Source organism: Marmota flaviventris, chromosome 6 (assembly GCF_047511675.1).
Source record: "Marmota flaviventris isolate mMarFla1 chromosome 6, mMarFla1.hap1, whole genome shotgun sequence".
Taxonomy (NCBI): Eukaryota; Metazoa; Chordata; class Mammalia; order Rodentia; family Sciuridae; genus Marmota; species Marmota flaviventris.
In genome coordinates, this window is record NC_092503.1 from 4,447,801 (window position 1) to 4,470,643 (window position 22,843).

Genomic DNA, 22,843 nt, shown 5'->3' on the forward strand with positions numbered 1-22,843 from the left:
CCAGCACATTGGGCTTCCTACGGGGTATCCTGAGGACGGTGTCAGGAGAGGACTCAGAGGGGTTTGTGGGGGCATGCTTAGCCCTAACCAAACTTAAAGAACCCTATTATTCATGATTTAGTCTTGCCGTAGCATTGTGCTTGCTTTCTAATGACTTTTAAAAATAAGGATTAAGCACTCATCATGTTGTGTTCCATCAAGAAAACCAAATGGATCAACTTTTTCAGTGTATCTGCTGCCTTTATTTTCAAAATTGGCAGATAAAATCATATGAATTCTATCAAGTACAACTTGAAGTCTTGAAGTTCACGTGCAAAGTGACGAAGTTCAGCAAATAAACATGGGTATCGCCTCACACACGATTTTGGGATGAGAACATTACATCCACCCTGCATTTTCAAGAATGCAATATATTGTCATGAACTATAGTCACCATGTTGAACAATAGAGTTCTTGAACTCATTCTTTTTAACTTAAATTTTGTACTCTTTGTCAAGCTTCTCCCCAAACACAACGCCAACCACCCCAACCCTTGGTAACCCATTCTGCTCTCTGCTTCTGTGAGACCAACTTCACTAGATTTTGCTCATGAGTGAGATCACATGGTATTTGTCTTTCTGTGCCTGGCTTATTTTTCTTAGCATAATGTCCTCCTGGCTTATCTGTGTTGTCACAAACAACAGGATTTCCTTCCTTCTTAAGGATGAACAGTGTTCTATTGCAGTACCTTTCAGGGTCCTACATTTTCTTTATCCATTGATCTAATAATGGATACTTAAGTGGACTGCATATATTAGCTCTTGTGAATAATGCTGCAATCAACACAGGAGCACACATCTCTCTTTAACATACTGATTTCATTTCCTTTAAATATATACCCAGCGGTGGGAGTGCTGGATTGTATGATAGTTTTACTTTTAATTTTTGCAGGACCTCCATGCTGTTTTCCATAATGACTGTACTAATCCATGCTCCCACCAATGGTGTTCAAGGGCTCCCTTTTCTCCACATCCTCACCAACACTTGTTATCTTTTGCCTTTTCAGTAATATCCTAACAGGTAAAAGGTGCTATCTCCTCGTGATTTTTAATTGCATTTTCCTGATGATTTGTGATGTGGACCATTATCTCACATACCTGTGGCCATTTGTGTCTCCTCTCTGGAAAAAGATCTTCATGTTCCTCTTATTCTTATTCTATGGCTGTTGAGTTGAGTTCCTTGCATGCTCTGGATATTAAAGTGTATAAAGATGCCAGATACATAGCTCACAAGTGCTTTTTTGCCATTCTGTAGGGTGTCTCTTTTCTTCATTGATTGTTTCCTTTGCTGTACTGAAGCTTTCTAGCTTCATGCAAACTCATTTGTTATTTTTGCTTTGGTTATGAGTGCTTTGGGGTCATCCAAAATAATCGTAGCCCATACCAATGTCAGGGGCTTCTCTCCCATGTTTCCTTCTGATAGTTTCATAGTTTCTGGCCTTGTGTTTATAGCTTTAATCCATCTCGAGTTGATTTTTGTAGCTGGTGAGAAAGGGATCTAATATCATTCACCTGTGGGTGTCCAGTTTTCCCAACATCATTTGTTGGAAAGACTGTCCTCTCCCATTGTGTGTTTTTGACACATTCGCTGCAAATCAGTTGGCTGCACGTCTAGAACGGCTTCTGGGTGGCCTGCTCTGTTCCACTGGTCTGTGCATCCCCTTCCTTGCTTTACTGTGTTGTTTTGGGCACTACAGCTTTGTAACATATTTTTTTAAAATTTATATAATGCGATGACTCTTGATCAAGATTGTTTTGGCTGTTCAGTGTAATTTGTGGTTGCAGACAAATTTCATAGTTTTTTAAATTATTATTTCTGTGAATTCCATTGCTCTTAGAATATCTCAATAAGCAGCAGCATCATTCAGTGTTTAGTGGCTACTGTCAGAAATATCTTTGATGCTTAAAATTCCAATGTCTTTATAGATATTTAAAAAGCATAATCTATGTACAATTATAGAACAAAATCCACAGAGGAATATTATAAATCTTCTCCTAGACACAGACACACAAACTAACCTGTTAAGAATGGAAATACATATCTCAATATCAAAATTTCAAACCAGTATTCAAAAAAGAACTTTTCTATAACTATTTTATATTGAAATGAACATAGTACTTCAACTTTTTTTTAACTCTTAAATGTTAAATTGAACTTTTATTTATATCAATGACCTTGGTCACCTGGGTGACCTTGGCTTTTCTTATTGAACACATGGATAGAGAAAGAGATAACAGGTGCATGATAACATTGCTGAGTTGGCACTAATGAAGAAATCTGCAAAAGTCAAAGTGAAAATGGAAGCAGGCATCTAGGAAATGAGCAATAAGCGCAGGAAACTGAAGATAGCGTTTGTCTGGATTTCTTCGGCACCCTGGGATGCATTGAGCTTCTGCTTCGATAGGAAACAAAGATGAAACCTAGACCCATTTGATGTGAGGACTCTCCTAGATGTTTTCCTTTATAATGCTGGGATCCCAAGCTAGCAAAGCCACTGTGAGAAAAGAAGACTTGGTGGCTTTGACTTGGACCCTATTTGGAAGGACGTCCCCTGAATCATCTGGATGGAGCTCTTCAGATTACAGCCCAAGGTCTGGTGGACACCAGGCCACTGGCCGGAGCAGATCCAGAACCTCTCTGGCTGGAGTAACCAGGCATGAAGACATTCCCACATGTCAGTCTAGGGGAAATGAGTAGCTGACATCCCACCAAACAAAGCTAAGAAGGAAACACGTAGCGTGTGAAAGCCTCTGAGACAATAGATGACCAGAGGAATTCCACGAGGGTTACAAAACGGCAACTATCAGAATATAAATGCATCATGTTATGTGGGAAAAGTAAATGGATTTGTTATGTTTTATATGTTGAAACAAATTAAAGCTTGAAAATACAAGAAAGCAGCAGGAGTTTATTTAAAAACCTGAGAATCTGGAAAAAAATAATTTTATCTTCTACAGAGGATGTTACAAATAAGTTCAGAAGAGCAGATTGGAGAAAGCTGAGGAGAGAATTAGTGAACTGGAGACAGAGCCTGGAAGTCCATCACAGAGCAGCACGGACAGACAGATGAGAAACACACACAGGGGCTGGGTCCCAGAACAGGAAGCCGAGCACTTTAGCATTGTCTAACTGGACAGTTTCAGATGGCCGCAGCTCGCCCAGGACTGTGGCAACACAGCCCTTCTTACGGCCAGGAGGCCTGGTGAGTGTCAGTTGGCCTAAATGAAAATCATGCTTACTGTGTGAAACCGGTGAATGGCAAGGAGCCATGGAGGAAATCAGACAAGCACAAAGGACCAGCAAATGGAGCCAGAGGCAGCGTGACTAACTCCTCGAGAAGCTGAGGGGCAGTGGGTACCAGCCCACGTCCCAGCATCTTTCAAGAATGAGGGCAAAGATAGAGTCAGTCAAAACTGAGTTTGTCACCAGCAGGTTCTCACCAGGGAAACTCCTAAGGATTTATGCTAGGCTGAAGGTGTCCAGCTTGCAAAAGAGAATGGTGGCGTGGAGGACTGGGCACCACCAGGGCCAGCTGATGGTAATGGCACTGTTCTGATGATCACTGGTGAAGAGCTTCCTGGTGTATGGCCCCTGATGTGTCCCACAGCTGGGTCAGTGTGAGCAAGAAAAGCCCTTCTCAACTCTGATAAAAGGCCTTGCAAAGAGTTAATATCTAGTAGATATTAACTAGATATCCTAGTTAATATCTAAAGGGCATCTCAAAGCAACACTTCCCTGACCAGATTCCCAGTGTGCTTCCTCCAGCTGTGGCTCCACCCCTCCAGTGGTCCAGTTCCTGCACCTGACATTCTGTCAGGAAATCTCTAACTCTGCCAAGATCTGAGTCCAGTAACCACCCCTCCATCAAGGCCCAGCCCTCCTGACGGGTTTTGGTGTCCTCCTACCATCCCCAGAACTGACCCACTTCTCCTTGTGAATTTCCCTCATGGCGGTCACCACCTTTTGTGGCCCCAAGCAGGTCACTGGTTTGGTCATCATCCCTCTTAGCCTTCGTCAACTGCAAGCTCTACAGACCCTGCACCTCATAGCCTTTGTTTGCTATGGTGTTCTGAGCCCCGCATGAATACGTGCTGAAGGAACACAAAGTTACAAGCATTTTTTTTTTAAGACCAGGATCAAAATAATCAAAAATATGCAAATAAGTAAACAATAAAATGTTAAAGTTAAAAGAAGCCAGGTCATTATTATTTTTAGAAAAATATCATCTATAAAGAAATCATAAGTATCTACAGATACAGTATTAATAAGAGAACTTGGCAAATTTCCTGGATACAGAATCAATGTACAAAGATACAACTATATTTCTTTGATCTAGCAATAAACTGTTATTTAAATGATTAAAAAGAAGGTGCTATTTTAACTATAAAAGAAAATATCTAACACCTTAGAATGACCCAAAATAAAATTATAAGGATCTTATTAAAACGTCTCACCAAAGATGTGTCAAACATTTAAAAACAGATATTAACAAGCAAAATAAAATGAGAGAACCACCAAAATTTTTAATAAAAATTTAATATTGAATCTATATCAGCCCTACAAAAGTTGAACTGTAGGTTTGATGTAATTTCCCACAAGATTTTTCACAAACTTCACAAAGTATTTCCAAAATTTAAAGGAAAGAATAAACGTCCACCATGGGTTTTCAAGTCCCACTTGAAGAAGAGCAAAGTGGAAATAATTGCTCTACTAGAAATCAAGGCTAATTATAGTGACAGTAATCAAGTTATGACTAATCAAGTGATTACAGCGAAGTTCTAGAAATCTGAACAATGAGCCGCTCAGGTGAAAGTAAGGGAGAACCCAGACACAGGCCCTCACCTGAGCAGATGGTGTGGGCTCCCAAGGGGCTGCCCATATCATGAAGTTCCTGCAAAGCTTTGTAGGAAAAAATGTAAGAACATCCTGTGCTCTCTAGGAGGTAGAGTTTCTCAAACAAAAACAAAGAAAGCAGAAAAGACAGGTGATTCTGACCCCATTAAAATGAAAAGGCTAATATCCATCAAAAGATACCACAAACTGGAAGAGGATATTGCCAACAATTAAGGGGAGGAGGGGCCAGTACACAAGTATATATTTTTACTGACTTACTAATCAATAAGAAATGCTACCCGTGCACGCCAGGAGGTGTGTAAGAACGTTTGTACAGTCCCGTCCCCGGAAAAAAAAAAGAAATGATGGGAATGCCTGTCCACAGCAGAACAGAGAGAGCCACTGCCAAGTCTGAGGTAACTCAGCTGAAAAGGATCCTTTCAGTGGAAAACTACAAAGCAGTGGGAATGAACTAACTGGAGCTTTGTGCATCACCAGATGCAGAGGGAAGGAAAAGGACTGCTTTACCATAAAGAAAATAAAGGAGTGATCAACATGAAACCCAGGAAAACTCAGGCTAGGATGCAGGGTCAGGAGGAACATCAGATGACAGTTCCTGTCTTCTGAGCTGAGTGCTCACTCAGGGCAAGTTTTTCTTAACTCTACATAATCTATGTATCCCCTCTTTTTGTGTCTCACAATATAAGTCAATTGAATTAAATTAAAAATGTTTTTAGATGATAGTAAAATCAACATAGAATGATCCTATTTTCTCCTGGATGTCTATTGAGTCCATGCCTGGTCTTTGAAATCAAAATAACCTATTGATCTTAGCACACTTCCATAGATTAGACACACCTGGAAACACCCGCTCAGATGTCCAAATTTGCTTCTCTTTCCCTCCCCTCTCCCTCTCCCTTTATATAATATATATCTGTGTCAGTGTCTTTATCTATATAGATATACACACATATGTATATATACATATATTTAAATTAATACATGTGCATATGTCTCTGTATAGAAATGTATGCAAACACATATTTGGAGCATTTACTAAGACAAATCTTCATATGACATGAGGATAAATCTTGGATTCTAACTATAGAGAAAATCCTACCAGAAGCAAGCTAGGCAACTCGGAGTAAACAGGCAGGCAGGTTTCCCAAGAATATGTCAGTCTCAACATGCTAATTACAAGAAGTCAGGGCTACCGTGTAAAACTGATTCACATAAACTGGACTATGAGTAAAATTTAATTTTGATAAAATCACATATTCCCAAATGCCAAAATGAAAAGGTTTAAAAGGTAGAATAAGAAACACACAGGTGAATATATACACACAAAATACATGAAGCAGAGATATATTTGAACGTTTACTTTATGCAGCATTGCTGCTTCTATGAGTTGTATATTTTGTTTTCAAAAATTAGCAACTGTTACCTGATGCAATGAATTAACACTATACTTTAGAACCAACTACCAAAATTCTTCATTAATTTATAAGTTTTATAAGTAATTTTAGCATTCAAGGGAATGGTCTCTCTAACATCATTGGAACATTATAAGTCACAAATTGGCACTAATGTTCATCCTTCGAAATATTCAACTTGCAAATCAATTTACTCAGATTTTCCTAGAGCAAGTGGCATAATGCAGTTGTAAATTGTATTACAAATAGATTTCTCCAAATAATCACTCTCAGTTCCATGACCCCAACCAAATAATCCTGAGATGTTTGCATTTGATTATTTGGAAAAGGATAATAATAACAATTATAATATTTCCAGAGGGACCAACAATCTAGCAAATTAAATTCAGTGAAATACAAATATGTCATCATTATCTTTTAATATGGGTAAACTAGATTCAAGAAAGCATGTGTGATTATTCTATCAACAAATAAGTGAGTACAGACGTATCCTTAGCTTTCAATGATGACCATACCCGTGTGCCTGCACCCACCGAATGATAATTTAGAATTTAGAATTCTAAAGCAAAGAATTAATGAGGAGGTTTGGATTAAATAGTGTCTGATCCTGAATAACAATCTGATTTTTCAGCTCCAACCTAACAACATGGATTTGCCTAAATGTGCCTTCAGTTTTCCTAGACTTTCTTATCCTTGCTTGGACTATAATAAAAGCAGAGAAGCAGTGTGATTTTTTTTAAAACCACAAAATCAAAGTAAATTCTTGGTCTTCCTAGGAGAAGGTGCCTTCCGGTGTCTCTTCTCCCCGTGTGCATCAAGTTAAATTCCAAGGTAAGTAAGTTGTGTAGGTTGTCCCAAACCAAACGGACCAACCCAAATCACGGGAAAGCACTAAATAGAGAGGATTTTGAGATGATCTTATAGGTCCGTGGGTCGAACCCACCTGGCCGACGAAGGCAGTGGATATGGTGAAGGCCAGTCATCCAGGACGTGGACCACACTGAAGCAGAAAGCACAGGCCCGTTAGGAGATGGGGGCTCCTACCTTAACTCAGGCAGACGGGGGGTGGGGGGTATCAAAGCAGGACCTGAGAGGAGAAGGGCCCGGAAGGTTCCCCCTTGAAGACAAGCCTTTCTGGTCCACAGCACAGCAGGCCAGGAGCATGCAGCCAAATCAGGTCCACCTTCCCCAGGAAGCAAGGCAGTGTGGGGAGGGGGCTGTTTCTGCAGTGGCCAGCACCAGGGCAAAGTGCTTTTCAAGCTCAAGGGGAGAACGAGGAGGGAAAAGACACCAGGACCAGCTGGGAAAACAGAAGTGGCGGCAAGTCCTGGTTTGGACGCATCAGCGAGGTTTCCAACCAAGTCCACCAAGCCCAGCAAAGTGACTGCCAAAGACAGCGAAGGCCGCAGCCTGACGCAGAGAGCTGGCGGGGGGGAAAAGATGCAGAGACTTCCTGGGGAGTGCTCCGCAGGCCCAGGGAATAGGAGGGAAGGGCCATCCAGGCCGGGGGCTTACAAAAGCAGCTTCTAAAGGAGGTCGGTAGGCTGGGCCTAGAAAAGGAGATGTGAACCCACTTCCTATGAACAGCAGGTGGCTCAGGGCTACATGGGGGCCACAAAGCTTCTCCCATCAGCTTGAGGTGAGGGTCCTGCAGGATGGCTTTGAAGGATCCGTTGGCACTTGCAGGCCTCACCCATTCTCCTCATGCTGAAGTGACACATCTGCATTATTCAAGAAAAGAGGAAAGAATGTTCCTGTTTTACTCCAGATGATATCTTGATTGAGGTTTCTGTCAAGGAAAAGATGTTTTCCATGGTTCAAGTAAATGTCTAGACATTAGAATAAGGCCAAGCCCAAGATGTGAATCTCATTGTAAGTAGTGACATTGCTTAACAAGAGTCATTTCCAGGGGTTGATGTCGGACTGTGTGCAGCAGGGGAGGGAAGGAATAGAAGCCCTTAAATGAATCTCTTACACCATGAATACGGCCGGTCATGTTCCCATCTCCCCCTTCAGCTCACTGCTCTGCAACCCAAGGAAAGAGCGGAAAGTGCCCTTCTGCCAGCAGGCGGCTCCCGGGGAGGAGCAGGGAGAAGGGATTTTATAGTAGTTTCAAACCAAACCCAATGTTGCCCAAGCCAGTGATCTGTTCTGGACCTGACCTGACACATCACTTTACCTGCTAAGCCTCATCCTCTTGGTAAAGAAAGCACTTTACACATTCTATTTCTATTTCACACCAAATACGTGAGGATTTGGCTTTTGTTAATTAAATGTCTATTCTTTTTCAAAGCCTGATTTAGCTATCCATATAAATAGCAAAATGCTTTTGTTGCATCTACAGAGACTTCTTACTGATATTTTGATAGAAACTTTGTTACACTTTGTTATCAATTTGTGGAGAATTGGCACACAGACTGTGTTGAATCTTCTGATTTTGCTCTCCTTTGGGTGAGATCTTTGAATTCCTTCATCAGTGTTTTGTAGTTTACAGGTGCTATACATGCTTTGTTAGATATACGCCAAAGGATTTCATTTTTCTCCCATGAAAGCAACTGAGCTCGTAAATCTTGATGTTAGGTTTTTTAATTGTGCATTTGATTTCCTTAATAAATATAGTGTCATTCAGAGTATCTACTGCCTATTAAGTGAGTTATAGAAGTACGTGCGTGCGTGCGTGTTTGAGGAATTGATTAATCTCTTCTAGGTTGTCAAAATCATGTGCACAGAGCCATTCATATATCTCATTACTATCCTTTTGAGGCATGTAGGGTTGGTAAGGCTGGCCACTTTCTCTTTTTAACACATTTGTGTCATCTCATCTTTTCCTTTGTCAGCCTTGCTAGAGATTTGTCAATTGTAATGATTTTTACAAAGAACAGTTTTGTGTTTCATGAATTTTCTGTTTTCAATTTCAGTGAATTATGCTTTTATTATTTCTCTTATTTTCTTTTTATTGGTTTGGGGTTTTGTTCTCCTTTTTTAGATTCTGTATCTAGGATATTAGATTATTGAATTGATACTTCACCTTTTTTAATGTAAACATTAATTGCTATGAATCTTCCTCCTAACACTGCTTTGGCTGTGTTGCACAAATTATGGTATGTTATTTTTTTTATTTTATTCAGCTCAATATATCTTTTTTTATATAAGGATTTAACTCAGGGGTTATTTACTGAGGTAAATTCCTAGCCCTTTTTATTTTGAGACAGGGTTTCTCTAAGTTCCTGAGGGCCTCACTAAATTAGTGAGGCTGGCTTCAAACTTGTGATCCTCTTATCTTAGCCTCTTGAGTCACTGGAATGAAAGTCACCACAACCAGGCCTGGCAGTTCAATGTATTTTTTAATATTCCTTTGAGATTTCCTCTTTGATTAATTTATTGTTTATAAATGTGTCTCAAAGTGTTTCCTAAATTTGCTGCTATTTTCCTATATGGGTTTCCATTTTGATTCCATTGTGACATTTTCAGTTTTGACTCTGACACATAAAGACCTTATAAGTCATCATTCCTACCATTACAATTTTTAAAAATTGAACCAAAAATATCAATCAATGTCTTTTCTCGGAGACATCAGAAAAGTGAGTTCATAGGCCAAACCACCACTCCAAAATCTGAAGAGACAGACAAATACAGAGATGTACAGCCAAGATCTGCTTGCCTCAAACAATCTACTGGAGTTGCAAACTATTAGAAATATTTAAACAGTGATTCTCATACTTTATACTCAGAATTGCTGAAGCTGAGTATAAATTATGAGAATGAGACATTCAGAAGGGTGCCCTCCTGGGGGTGGGGCACACTGTCCTGGTTTTACCTTCAGGAACCACCAGGTTCCCATGGTTAGGAGTCAAGCAGACCTCTTTCTTGCTCTAGTGGAAGAAAGGAAAGTGACCGTTGTGAAATACACTCAGAGCCTTCTCTTTTCACAAAAGCCTGCTTTCCAGAGCAAAAGTTTGTACCGAGCTTCATCCAACCTGAGGAAGGGCATCTCACAAACTCTAGCCCCTGTATTATCTAGGAGAAAAAAAATAATGCAGAAAAACAGAGCAATGCAATAAAATTATAATCTCCCTGTATTATCTAGAATAAAAAAGAGAGCTTAAAAAGCACTTATAAAACTCAAAATCTTAGGACGTAAGTCCACTGAGACCAGATTTCATGGTAAGATTATGAACACTTTCCCTCCCACCTGCATTACCAGCAGACCACAGGGCTTTAGCACAACAACAGCCAATCAGGAAGAGTTCTTAGGGAAGCCCAAAGTCAGTGGGGAGATGACAGCAAGGACATTTTGGGCTCCCTGGGTGTTCTCTCTTACCTTTAGCCATATTACCCTGGAGTTATTTGAGCACTCTTTCTTCCTCTCTACCTGGCTAGTTGTTCCTGATCATTTAAGACTAACTGGGGTCAATTACTTGACAAATGTAGGCAGGTCTAAGGCTTCCTGAAGAGTGCATGGGAGCTATAGAAATTCTGATCTCTGAAATAGGGTCAGGTGTCCCCAGTGTGCTCTCTCGGCTTCTAGTGCCTACCACAGACTCAATTTTAGTGCTCTCGATGCCCTCTTTAGTAGTTATTCTACTCTCTTTTCATCTCACCATAATTCATAAAGCAAGAGACTCTGGTTTGCAGGTGTGTTGGTTCCTACTCTTCATGGTTCCTGGCACACAAATAAGGCCCCAGTAAAATAGATTTAAATTGGAAGAATAGAAAAATTTTAAAACCTGCCACTTGCATTATTTCTCAACTCAATTCTGTGTACAACAATTTATTTCCATTTTATATTTAGATGTCCTGTTTTTACCTCAAAATCAGCAAATTCTAAATTGAATAGAACAGCATAACCTTTTAGAACATTCCCCCCCACACCTCATTCTCCCTGTCTCCCTTTAAAGGCATCCTATGCCTAAAGCCTGGCATGACTCTCACTTCTCACTTCCTGTTATCCCCTATTTGAGGCGTTTGTAAATGTATTCTTTTCTATAACATTTACTTGGTCTTAAACAGTTCTCTTTGATTCTGCATGTCTTCATTAGCTTGTGACAATCAGAGCATCCTAACTGTTCTCTCCGGTTAAAAAAACACTTGAGTATGTACTACACACACTAAGTACCAAGTACTTACTGTGATTTTAATTCATTTGATACTTTAATGATTATAACATCATTACTCTTACTTTTACTTTTTATTCAATTTTCTGTGTTATTAAAGAAAAATATTTCTATAACCCAACTTGAGCCAGCCTGAGGGGCAGAGTGAGAGCTGTTATATATTGAAAAAATAACAATGGATCATAGGAAGAACCAAGTGAGCCAGCCCAGTTCTAGGCCTAGAGTCTTGGAACTAGAGGAGGAGGACTCAGTAGTTACTAGGTCTCAGCAGATCTCATTTCTGCTTCTACATGGGGCCCAGCACTCTTGACTCTGTAAGCACGGTCTCTCTAGAAAAGGGACGGTAACCTCTGAGCTGATATGTCATGGAGAAAGAGGACACTCAAGTTTTAGCTCCTATAAGACAGTTTCAGGGAAGGATTCATCTTGGATTATACAAGGATTCCTGAACCCATCACTAGGATAAGAGCTGGAGCAAAAGGAAGGAATTAGGATTATTACAGAAGCACTTGGGTGTGATGGGGTCATGATAGTCCTCCCTGAGAACAGGGAGAGGTTCCAATCCAAACAGAGGACCAAGAGGTCAAGGAGACCCCAGCTCGACACAGGCTGTTTTGACTGTCTTACACCCCACCTAAATTCTTAGTCTTATGAACTTTGGTTGATGGGATAAAGAGGGGCATTTGAAAACATACAGTATTTGAGACAATTTCTTACATGTTTGGGGAACTTAGAATATTTAAAAACATCTTTCATTTTTTCCTAAGAAATGCCCTCTGACTCAAGACTTTCCAAAATGTATCACAAAAAAATTACACAAAATTACATTCATGTAATAAACTGTCCTCAGTACCAGAAGTGGAAACCTTACCTACAGCTTGGTAATGCTGGTTTTGTGCATCAGTCGGCACCGACGCTTAGTCTTAAGTCATTTCCAAGGTGACCTAATCCAACCTGCACCTGAGGTGGGAATCACTTCTGCTCCTGTCCAACACTGACCTCAGCCTCTATCTGAATTCTTTAGAGATGAGTAACTCATTGCTAGGCAAAAAACAAAGAGAAAACAAAACTATTCCATTGTTGGAGGCTATACTCCATTGAAGGAAGGATGTTGGAACATCCATCTTAGGATGGCTATAAATTTTCTTTCTCACTACTACTATGCATTCATTGTTCCTTATTTTATATAATAAATCTGTTCTACTCTAACATGGAAACATTTTGAACATTCGACAACAGTTATCTTGTGGCCTCATCATCTTCTCCTTTTTAAGTTAATCATTCCCATGTCTTATGGATATAAATGATATTAAAATGCTTAGAATTGATGATCAGAAAAGCTGCTTTCTAATCTTGATTCTACCACACAAATTTTTAAAAATACATCAGTACTTAAAAGGTTAGCATTTGAGATTTTTATTATTCATGAGTTATTTGAGAAGCCCCAGCACACATTGATTTATAATTTCTAGAAGATGATTTTATGTGAGTTGGTTGCAAAAGCACATCCTTTGACTAATGAGTGCCCCAGCTTCTAGCCATCACATGCACGTGAGGACAAATACATATATGTCATACTGTATTGGGGAATTTGAAGACTAGGATATAATGGGAACTGGCCCTTGAACTGTTAAATGTCTACTCAACATATGGTAAATTTGTTACAGTTTAATTTTGAGTAAAAGATTGGTCATTGCTCATATCCCCAGTGCTTGTATTGGTTCACATATCACATCAACCCTAGAAAAGTAATTACCTTCCTTAGGCCAACGAAACTTGATAAATTGTAAAAGCCTTCCAGTGGAAGTATTCCCATCACCTCGTTGCAGTAATAAATCAGCTAGGCAATCCCATCTAAGAGTCACTTCATTACTGAGTGTGTACTGAGAAAATGACTTTCTGTATTAGCATTGCTTAGTTAGGCAGTAATGGATATTACAGTAATATGGAAAACATGACCTTAAAATTATATTGCTTCCACTGATGTGTAATTGGCATTTTAAAAATAATAATTTGGGACAACATATTTGGATTTTTTTTTTACTTCAATTTGCATTTGTTTCTTGCCTCTGGGATTACAAAGCTGAAGGAAGACCTCATTCTTGCTGTCCCTTGGGGAGTGGAGGGTTTTCCCTGCACACGGGGCCTTCTATAGGATGCTTCCCCACACCCCTCAGCTCCTGTCTGCCTAGATCCCCTGCCCCAGAGCGCCAGCTCCCTGACCTCTCTCGACTTCTGGAGTTCCAGCAATAGTCTCAACTTGGCCATCCTGAATGCCCTCCTGTCGACTTTTGAACCTACCACCGAAGCACAGCTATGCCTGGAGAGTCTGCTGGCCCAGATCCCCCTCATCCCTGGGGCAGCCTCACAGCAGAAAGCCTGGAGGTCAGAGGCCCGCCCCTGCACCCTGTCAGAGAGTGACCTGCCACCGGACGCAGCCTTCAGCACACGGCAAAGAGGTGCCTCAGGTCTCTTCCCTCCACTTCTGCTCTGCTTCAGTCCCCTCTTCTGAAGGCCAGCTGCAGGGCCATCCAGCACCCGAAGGAAGAGGGACTTGGCCCAGTCCCCTGGAGGAGGGGCATCTAGACGTCTGACATGTCATTCTTCTTTAAGGAGTACCCACCTTTCTCATCCATTAATGTTTAATTTGATCATTTATGTCACAATCAACTCATGAATGTCTATCTTTTTCTTTAGATGAATGTAGAGATTGTGTAAATTTTGTCACTCAGATCACACCAGTTTCAGCCATGGAAAGTTTCTTCATGTTGTTTCTGCCAATTTTGGTTGAATTATCAGCTTTTCTTACAAGTCTTTGTCAGATACCTGTGTTGTAGACACATGGTCTCTGCCAATGGCTCGTCTCGTTTGTACTCTTAATCACGAACTTGATCAACTGACACTCTTACTTCAATTAAGCCCAGTCCATCAAAGCATTTGATGAAATTCAACAAGTGTCTGAAATTTCCTTAGCAAGTCAGCAAACTAGAAATAGAAGAAAACTTTTGTGTAACCAATAGAGGATATTTACAAAAACAATCCTAAGTCTTTATAAGACTTAATAGTTAAATATTGAGCATCATCTGCCCATCTTAGCCATTTTGCAGAAAAAGAAAGCAAAAAAGAAAGAAAGAAAATGTTCTCACAGCTATAATAAAAAAAGAAGGAAACCTGTCATTATTTATAAATTATATGTTTATACAAAAAGAATCTATAAACAGAAAATAGGTGGCTTAATATTGTTGAATTGAAAGTCAACATAAGAAAGATCAGTTGTATTTAAATTAGAAAACAATAAACATGTAGAAAATAATTTTAAAAGTGATTATAACAATGAATTTTAAGTGATTTGTAATAATATCAAATATTAAATAATTAGAATAAAATGTTTGTGACATCTACACTGAACCCTTAACATCAAAACTAAGAGAAATGAAATATTGCATAAATAAAGTGGAGAGACACACCATGATCATGGACTGAATAAATCAAATACTAAAAAGTGTATACAGTTTCAGTTATTGCAGGATGAAAAAGTCCTGGAGGCCTATTAATATTCATCATGGTGAATATTAATAGTTAATAGCATTGTATCATGTATTCGGAATATGCTAAGATAGTTGATGTGATTTTTAAATTTTATTTTATCTTATTTTTTTGTACCAGAGTTTGAGGGGCACTTAACCACTGAGCCACATCTCCAGCCCTATTTTATATTTTATTTAGAGACATGGTCTCACTGAGTTACTTAGCACCCCACTTTTTGCTGAGGCTGGCTTCGAAATCATGATCCTCCTGCCTCAGCCTCCTGAGCCACTGGGGGTTATAGGTGTAAGCCACAGTGCCCAGCTTGTTGATATGATCTTAAGTGTCTGAACACACACACACACAGAGCTATAACTATGAGGGCATGGTATGTTCATTAGATTTATTGTGGCAATCATTCTGCAATCTATACTTATATCAAAACATCACCTTGTACACCTTAAATATAGACAATTTTTATTTGTCAACTTTACCTCAGTCAAACTGGAAATTATTTTTAAAAACATATGAAGCAAATGGACAGGTTAATGTACAATAATGCACATATATGATCAGCTGGGTCAGACATATAACATATTATATATGATAAGCAAATAATTATAGTCCAGAGCAGGTAATTAAAGCACAGAAAAGATCTTCAGGTCTCTGAGTCCAAATATTCAATGTAATCCCAATCAAAATCCCATAAGATTCATTTAGTAGAAATTGGCAGGTTTGTTTTAAAATTCAAAATTTTCTTCTAATTTGAAGGAATCAGAAGATCAAGCCAATGCTAATAAAAATGAAGCTGGAGAACATATAACTGCAACCTGAATACAGTGTGACACAAGCCAAGAGCCGATAAGCAGGCCAGTAGAGAGGACTAGTTGGCACAAACCATCCCACACACACACACACACTTTACACATGGGCTCCTCTGCAGTTGATTGGGGAAAGGACAATCTTTTCAATAAGTAGGAATCTTCTAATTAGAAATGAAAAAAAATAAATCTTGATTCCCCTTACACCACATAAAAAATTAATTTGAGAAAAATCACAGACTCAGACATAAAACTAAAACAACAAGGTTTCCAAAGGAAAAATGAGCAGAGTATTATTATATTGGGGAAGGAAAAAGTGCCTTCGACAGCACTCCAAATGCAGTAGCCACGAAATTAAATTGTTTTTCAGAAATTTACAAATGGAAAATTTTATGAAGTGTTCCCTAAATTCACTCAATTTTATATCATACACTAATTTTTGTCATTTCTCCCATTTACTCAGAACTCAAACTTAATTAAATGTAAAATGAGAAAATTGACTAAATATTAACATTGCATGTTAATATACCTTTTGCCTATACTATACTACCATTCTAATATATTGAAGATATTTCTTCCTCTGGACATTTAATTTTTTAACTCAAATTATAAAATGATATTTAAATAGCTGTTACAGGCATAAAATTCCACATGGGTTAGAATAACTGATGGTCCCCTGCAGAACAGCCAGCCATCTTCTTGTTATCTGGGAAAGGACCACTTTTACTGGCTCCATGCAACATGTTCCCCACATGAAGACATTGGTGCAGCTTCTGAAGTTGTCAAGTATACCCAGCATGGGAGAAATCAGTCCTAAGATGCACTTAGAACCTCGGAGCCCAGACACAGGACCCTGGGCTGACAAACACCACCACAGGAAAAATTAAAGCACTTGGCCTAAACTGTTCCTCTCTATTTTCTATTAAAATGGACTCAGAATCACTGGAAAAAAATACTTTTAAGACTCTATAAGGTCACTGTAGTGTACCAAAAGTAAATATAAAAATTAAATATGTTTTCATTATATATATATATATATATTCTTAGCTGCTTTTATCTTTATAAATAAGTAAGAAATAGAAATGTAAAACTGATTTATTTCCCTTTGGTCCTTGGTGTTTTAACGCAGTGTGAATGAGGCTCTGTGCTGGATGATTCTGGAAGGACATGTCTCTGGTGCCACACAGACACCCATACCTGCATATGATGCACTGGGCAGTGCTACTTGGAAGACGGAACGTTTGACAGTGGAGATGTGTGTAAGCTTGGGGGCTCTGAAACGGGTGTTGGAGGAACAGCACTTATTTAAATAGCATTCGTTAGTTGTCTCTGATTATTAATATGAAGACAATTTTTAAAATATAGAAAAGTTAAGACACAGTCATCTTGCTCTTTTCTGGAGGAAATCATGGACAGTGTGCCTATATATAGTATTTCCTTTTTCGGTTTTTTTGTTTGTTTGTTTGTGGGTTTTTTTGAGTTGTAGATGGACACAGTACTTTTATCTTATTTATTTACTTATTTTTTGTGTGGTGCTGAGGATTGAACCCAGTACCTCACACATGCTAGGCAAGCGCTCTACCACTGAGCCACAACCCTAGCCCGAGTAGTTCTTCAAATCTTTTTGTCTTTAGACATAATTTTAGATGAAATGATGAAAATTGTTATAATACAAAATTTGGTTAAAAAAAAAAAGAAAATGGATGTGCCAAGTTTCTGAGAAAACTGAAAAAGAGTTGGGAGAAATTTGTAAGAGCCTATTCAGGAATAAGCTGAATAACATTACCAACTATTTTCGTTTTCCATAGAAGAAATCACCTCATCTACTGCACAGAGTTCGGAAATGACTTCACTTAAAAATCACATAATGATGGAAACTGAATTATTTGATCTCATCTTTTTAAAATCGCTTTAAGATGAAGAAACTAAAGCTTTTCAGTAGGACAAAGAGAGCTGGCCCTTTGTCCGGCAGCCCCACTCATCTGGCTTAGCCTGCTGGCATCTTTGTGACCCCTCTGCCTCTTCCGTTCCTCCAAAGATCTCAGCTCCTACTTGGGTCTCCAGCTAGGGAGACCCTGGGCCACCCCCAGAGGCTCCTCAGGGTCTCACTTTCTGAGACGGGAACACTTCTCACCCCCTCCACTCCTCTGGCCTCCAGGGTTGTCAGGCTGGGCACCCTCAATCGTCAAAGCCATCTGGATCCATGAAAGGGTCAAGGCTGGAATTTCACCCACCCCCTCCTCCACTTCAGAAAAGGAGATCCCCCCCCACCCAAAACCAGGCCCTAACTGACCCCATGACTTCCACACCTGGAATTCTGCATGACAACGACCACACACTACTGACCCCCGTCAACATTCCAACTCCCACAGTCCCAGGTTCCACATGCACCGATGTGGCTTGCCTTGTTGGATAGATGGAAGGTTCAGAGCACCTTTCCTGCTTTAGCAATAGCTTCAGACACGGCCTCCAAACAGGGCCTTCTCACGGAGGAGAGCCCTGGCCAGCGCTCAGCCGGGGGTTCCACTGCTCCGCCCCTGACCTTAGGTGACTGTTCGTTTCTCACCTCCCAGGACGGCAGCCCCACTGCTGCCTAAATTTCATTGCTGAGCCGACCCCTGAGCAGATGTCAGCAGAAGGCCTCTCGGAGCCTGTGACAGGGCTCCCATACTCCGCCTCCTGCCGTGTGTTAGCTAAGAGTTTTGTTATGGCTGCAACTGACAGGAAAACAAGTTGAGCGATTAGGGAATCAGCAGTTGGACATCTGACCACTCGGCTCTCATCGCCACTGGCCAAACTTCTGTTCCTCAATGTGCCTGATATCTTCCATCCATTCCTCCTTCTCTTGGAGGAAAGCTCTCAAGTCCAAGTGTCAGGTCCCATGGGTCCTGTTGGCCCCTTTATGATTTTGAAACTGCTGGGAAGTAGACATCAAGCTACTCGGGTGAATGGAGGTGTAAAGCGTTGGACTCCCATCTCCACTGGGCCTGACATAGAAGAGGAGCCAATATGTTTTCCCTATAAAATGCTAGTACAATGCACAGCCAGCACTTAGCAGGACCGCATGTCACACAGTGAGGACATCGGAGGGCTGAAGACACACACCTCATCTGGATCTTTGCACTCTACCAAGGGATGGGGCCAGAGTGTAGGGGGCCTGATCTTGGCTCGAGGCCTGCATTCTGTCACAGGAACACCATGAGCATGAACTAGCCGGGCCAGTTGTGCAAGACTCCTAATTCCCCCCAGGAAAACCGATGGCGTATCATGGGCCCTCAGGGAGTTAGAGGCTAGGCAGCATTTGATGACCCCTGTGCTTTGGGGTTTGTGGAAGGAAACTATGACTTCCAATAAATCCTCTTTTCCTCCCTCTCAGCTTCATGAAGTGTTCCAGGGCCGTGTTTCCCTGTGAGTGCCATCTGGCTGCGAGGTGCAGCTGCAGCATCAGGAATCCAAGTGCCTCAATGCTAACAAGTCAGCGCACGACAGTGAGAGAAGGCAGGACTCATGCTTCTTAGCTGGACATGTCCTTATGGGTGTCAATACCAGTGCCTGACAAAACAGGCTTGGCATGACGTCTGTCACTGCACAGACCTGGAAGTTTTAAGAAATAAGTATAAATTAGGATAAAAGAAGAACACGGATTCAGAAACAACGTGAAGTAATGATCCGTGCCTGGCGCTGCTTTGCAGTAATTAGAAAAAGGCAGAGAACGTGACTCTGGGTGCCTGACATGGTGTTCATACAAGAACAGAACCAAGTAGCAAAGCTGTTTTTCTTTCTTTCTTTCTTTCTTCTTCTTCTTTTTTTTTTCTTGATACTAGGATGGTAAAAAAACAATTAATTTTGGACCATTATAGAAAAGATTTTGGAATTTATTAGCCATGTCCTATCTACAATAAATGCGAAAGTTTATTTGCCGATTTTTTTTTTTTCTTTTTATGGCCCGTCAACTCAGGCCAATGGCATGACACCAAAGCTGTTTCCCAAGAACAAGCCAGTGGTGAACTGAGACGCCGCATCTAGCTTCTGACCTGCCGGTTGGAACCAAGAATAAAATCTAGACTATCTCTAAGCACAAGAGTTTGTGATCAGCTCAGCTGAAACAGAGACCAGGCAATGCCATCCCCGGTCACGCCGCGAAGTCCTGGTGGAGAAGCGTTCAGAGAGGAAGCAGCTTCTCCCAGCACTCTCTCCCACGAAGAACTCCAAGCATTTGGGAAGTTACTGAAGTGGAATAAGAAAGAACAACGAGGAAAGATGACTGAATCGTCACTAAGGAGTGAGACGTATTTTTACTCAGTAGCTTCATCTTTTAAGTAAAAATGATCTCCTGTGAGTGTTACTTTACTGCTCACGGGCCTCCGTAGCTGGGAGGTAGATATTAGTGTGTCTCATTGCCTACCTGGAGCAGACGCCCAGGACAGACCTGCACATTTGGCCAACTCGCCAGAAACCAGTGGTCTGCAATCACACGACCTCTATTTGAACGAATATGACTCTATTCTGAGATGTGATCACAATACCCTGATGTTGGCTAGAGATACTGCATTCAGCTCTGCCTGGGCGTCTCATAAACGTTTCGAACAGTCAGTCTGTTTGAGGCAGGGTCCACACCTGAGCATTCTGCTTCATTGATGTATCTCTTAATTTTTTTTTTATAAATTATAGATTCTTATTTTCCTTGAAATTTTTTTGTTGTTGTTGTTGTGAAGGAATTGGGTCATTTGCCTTGGGTAGTTTCCCACAGTCTTGATTTTGCTGACTCCATCTCGTGGTATCAGCATGCTCCTCTGACTGCAGTATTTCTGGTAACTGGTAATCAGATTTAAAGACTTGATCTGATTCAGTTCAATTTGGGTAGGAGGTGGGGATAGGAATACTTTCTAAGTGAATATTGTTCAGTTCCAGAAGGAGGTAAGTAAACCTGTGGTCAAGAAAGATGAAAGGAAGGAAGGAAGAGAGGGAGGGAGGGAGGGAAGGAGGGAGAGGAAAGTGAAGGAAAAGAAAGAAAAGAAACAAGGTGACAGCAGGGGTCCGGAGGCTTCCACGGTAAAGACACACTGGTCAAGGCTGAAGGCATGATTACATGCGGGTGGCTGTATTATGTTCTGTCCTACTGGGCCAATTGTCTTTGTCCCCAAAACTGGTGTCATTAGGTGCACTTAGAACTGACTAAACAAATAATATGGAAATCAATATATGTGAATGCAAATAGACACTTTCATGGAAACTGAATCAAATGCTTTGCTACAAGGTGAGTTGGTGAACAGCTGCTTTCGAGTAAGGGAAGGAAAGGCCACAGGAAACTACCAGGGAAGGAAAAGTGGAAGTTCTTAAGACTTCTAGGCTCAGAATTTATCATGAATGTTTTTCATTTCCATCTGCTTTAAAGATGCTCAAAGGGGAAAGTGTTGACGGTGCACCGTGACTATATTCTGTGCTAAAAGAAAGAAAAAGAAAATCTAACTCCAGTCCGTGGTTCCTAGACCATGGATAGCACACTAATAAAGTGTTATTATTGTTATATAAATCTTAACACCAGAAATCCTTTTTTAACAGTTTATAAAGCCATGATGATAGTACTCCTGGATTACTAGTGCCCTTTTCCATTTATAACTAATAAAATGTTTTAACCAGAGACATTTCTATTTAATATCATTAATGACATTTTCCCTTTGTTTTTTTTGAATAAGCCTTGTATCTTTGTTTTTTATTGGGCCCCACAATTTGTATAGCTGGACCTACTCACAGAAATTTGCTTTTTGAATTTATTAATACCAGTTGAGCTTTTCTGACTAGAATTTCTCTCCAAAAACTTGAAGTAGCTCATCAATAATGTCTTACCAGTTTTGTTAGAAGGGAAGTTAAGTGCTTACAGTATTTCTCTTCAGAAATGGGAGACCTTTTTAACTTAAAATAATGAACATTTCCCAAGACTTCCTCATTTCTTTGGGACTTCTGGGGGCCTTTCTTTGAAGATTTTCTGTTTTCAAATATTGCTGACAATAACTTTTATGAAAAGTGTCCCGTGGGCTTATGGAGAGTAGTTCTGTCTTGGTGACATAAGACCCTTGGGAACAAAGCTTTCAGAATCATTATATCCTTAAAGAATTCTGCAGGTTCCTATGGAGAAAAGAAAATTAGTCAAAGTGCATCATTGATCCATAAGGATTTTCTCAACTACTGAGCTTTCGGTTTACAGCTGAACCCATATGTAGTATAGCTTTACTGGAGCCAAAAAGAAACACGTTAATCCCATAAAAAAAAGCTAAAATTACTAAACCCTGTCAGATTCCCCAGGGACTCTGAAAAGTGATGACTGACGGGGCAAACTAATTTCATATGGGGGAAAAAATGAAAACATAAAGTTCATGCAACTCTTACTTTGGCCCTCAGGCTGCTCCCCTAAGCTCTGGGGCTCTTAGGGAAGAAGCCTCTCTGAGGGGCTGCGTAGCCCCCAGCCACCCGGTTCACAACAGCCAGGTCACACGGCTTCCTATTGGGTCTCTGCCTGCATTTCCAGCAAAGTGGAGCATGGTCTCAGTGTGGCCATCTGTCCAGCATACCCTCCGAGGAAATGACTCGTCAGTTGCTTCCTGCCTCATTCATAGTCACTGCTCAAAGACTCTCCTTCTTGGGAATTGAGCATAAAACATCACAGCTCCAGAATCTCTACTGTGCCAGTCTTTACGGGAGGATAACGGTGAAGAAAAGAAGGAAGGAACGAAGAAAAAGGAGAGGGTGGAAGGAGGGGAGGGAGGGAGAAAAGATTCCTTGCTACAAATATTAAATGTCAATCAAACAATAAGATGAATTAACTGAAAGTCCCTGACTTACTCATACAACTTAACTGCTTTTCCCGTAGCAGGTCAACTTCATTCCTGATCTCAATTTTTGCTCTTAAGCAAGTTAAACTTTTTCCAGAACTATGCAGAGGTTTTGATTGACAAACTCATTTCTGGAACTTAGGGTACACCAGCTCACAAGCAACCCGTAAATTTCACATGTTTAACAAATGCTTATTCTCCAGGTGGACTGCAGGATCTTTTCACTTCGTCACACCCAAACCACCTGT